General features: G+C 42.8%; 1 protein-coding gene across 2 annotated transcripts in view; it reads right to left on the minus strand.

Moving 5' to 3' along the window:
- lrch1 (leucine-rich repeats and calponin homology (CH) domain containing 1) overlaps nt 1-2,500 on the minus strand; it is a 76,766-nt gene that overhangs the window by 14,382 nt on the left and 59,884 nt on the right. The gene's annotated exons all lie outside the window — the stretch shown is intronic.

Here is a 2,500-nt window from a genome sequence, read left to right on the forward strand (position 1 = left end):
CGTACACTGACATCATTCAGAGCCATAAAAAGAGAGTTTGGCCAACTAGGGAATCAGATGTTCTGAGCTATCCTGTCATGTGATCGGTGCTGAGGTGGTCATGTGGATGCCATGTTAGATGGCAACAGTTCGCCATTCACATAGTGCAGTGAATAATGGAAAAACATAAAAAAAAAGAAAATTTAAGAAAATGCCCAATTGTTGCGTGTCGGTGCAGTGCAACTGCTGTTGCAGTGCAAGACCAGGAAGTGAGAAGCCATTGGACAAAAATAAAACAAGTGTGTGTGTGTGTGTGTGTGTGTGTGTGTGTGTGTGTGTGTGTGTGTGTGTGTGTGTGTGTGTGTGTGTGTGTGTCGCCTGTGGCCCAAACAAGAGAGAAATACAGGAATAGAAGGTCATAAGGAGGTAAATAATACTCAGCATTGTCTGAGGTGAATATTACTCAGTATTGTCTGAGGTGAATGTCAATTACCCTCTTTGACTTGTGATAATTAATTGTACAGGATAAATGTAGTAACATCATCATTAATGTAGGCAATACCATGCTTGTTTGCCTATAGGGCAAATATACACTGGAATATTACTGTAAGGGCCTTGTACATATTAGCAAAGTGTCTGTTAGTGAAAATAATGTATTAATTTCAACATAACCCCATAATAGGGTTACACTGTAGAGCCATCCGATGGTGGCACCCAACATGGCGCCCATGATTAGAGTTGGCTAAACACTCTCCATATACGGCTCTGATGTCATCAACAAGCACCTCGAGATGAGCCCTCCTCTTCAGAGTCCATGATTGGTGTATCCTGTGGCCTCGTTGTGGTTTACCCAATGGCCACCGTGTGAATCAGGATAATAGCTAATAGATTAGCAGTAACAGCTTCACTGAGGCAACATCAACTCATGACTAGCAGATGATCGCAGGCATGATTCTGGTTTTGCTCTGCTGAATTACTCTGCTATTACTGTTAGCATCCGTGTTAAATCACAGCTAAAAGCAGCTTTACTTCAATCATACTGTTAGCATCATACTGGCCTACTGGACAAATGAATGCTCATATTGTTAGCTTCATGGGTACCAGCTAACGGCAGAAGGTCTGTATGATCGTTCAAGCTTCATCAGCACAATGTGCGCATGTGGAATAGTCAAGCTACTTAAATCAATATCAAGCTATATTTTTTTCTGCTTGATAATAATCACTAGAAAGGATAGTTCAAGAAAGGACGGTTCATGCACGCTCAAATAACTATTCATACAAATAGATCACCTTAATCATTCTACAATCATACAAATGCAGTCCCTATGTAACCTAATGCAGTCCCAGACTCAAACCCACAAACCAGCAGCACCTCGGATCGGGAGTCGAGCGCGCTAACAATCCAGCTAAAAGCCCAGGCTACTAGCTTTCATGCCAGCAGCACTCTTGAAGCGTCGGGGAGTGAGGTTTACTAACGTTTGACACGCACAGCTAACTAGCTGGCATCAGTTACACCCACATCACCTTAATCATTCTAGAATCATACAAATGTAGTCCCTATATCACCTTAATCATTCTAGAATCATACAAATGCAGTCCCTACATCACCCTAATCATTCTAGTTTTCAGAAGTTTTTCCTGTATCATGCAGCCCTGGCTACATTATTGTTCCAACAGTTAGCATCACGGCTAACAGCAAAAGGACTGCAGCTTCAGAGCCCGTCTACGGAGAGCCTTGCCACTCGCTATTAAGTCCCATTGTAACGACTTTTGGTTGCAGTTCCACCAAAATTCCACTGGGGGCGGTCGCCTGAGTGCAGAATGAATGGGAGCCTGTGGAGCTAGACGGCTAAAGTTGGCTCTTTCACCCAATTGTCGTTGAGAGATCTCAGATTTGATTGTAGTTTTTGCAAGTTCAACATAGGTTATAGGTCAAAAGTTGAATGAACGAGTACTTATGTCCTTCCGATTTCTTACAGGTTGAGTTGTTGTTGCCCATACCACGCTAGCATTCTGCTAATGAAGCTTGAGTATATGACGTCATTTACATTTTAAAAGACGTTTTAAAGCAAACAAGTGACTCAAAAAAATCAAACACCACGCAATACGTAATTTCTTTGCATCCCCTTTCGAAAACTACATTCAAATTCATTGACAAAAAATTATATTTTGAGAAAAGCGGATTTTGAGGGGTATTGCTCCATTGACCGCCATGCATTCTGCACTCCAAATGTAGCGCCTCTAATGGAACCAGCGTGGAACTGCAACCATTTCAAAACCTGAAGTATAACGACAGTGGCAGTTCTCCCCTTATTAGACATTCTCTGGCAGCTTCTAGCATCACGGCTAACAGCATCACGGCTAACAGTATCACGGCTAACAGCATCACGGCTAACAGCAGAAGGACTGCAGCTTCTAGCATCACGGCTAACAGCATCACGGCTAGTATCACGGCTAACAGCATCACGGCTAACAGCATCACGGCTAGTATCACGGCTAACAGCATCACGGCTAACAGCAT

Source organism: Sardina pilchardus, chromosome 4 (genome assembly GCF_963854185.1).
Source record: "Sardina pilchardus chromosome 4, fSarPil1.1, whole genome shotgun sequence".
In the NCBI taxonomy this organism is placed as follows: Eukaryota; Metazoa; Chordata; class Actinopteri; order Clupeiformes; family Clupeidae; genus Sardina; species Sardina pilchardus.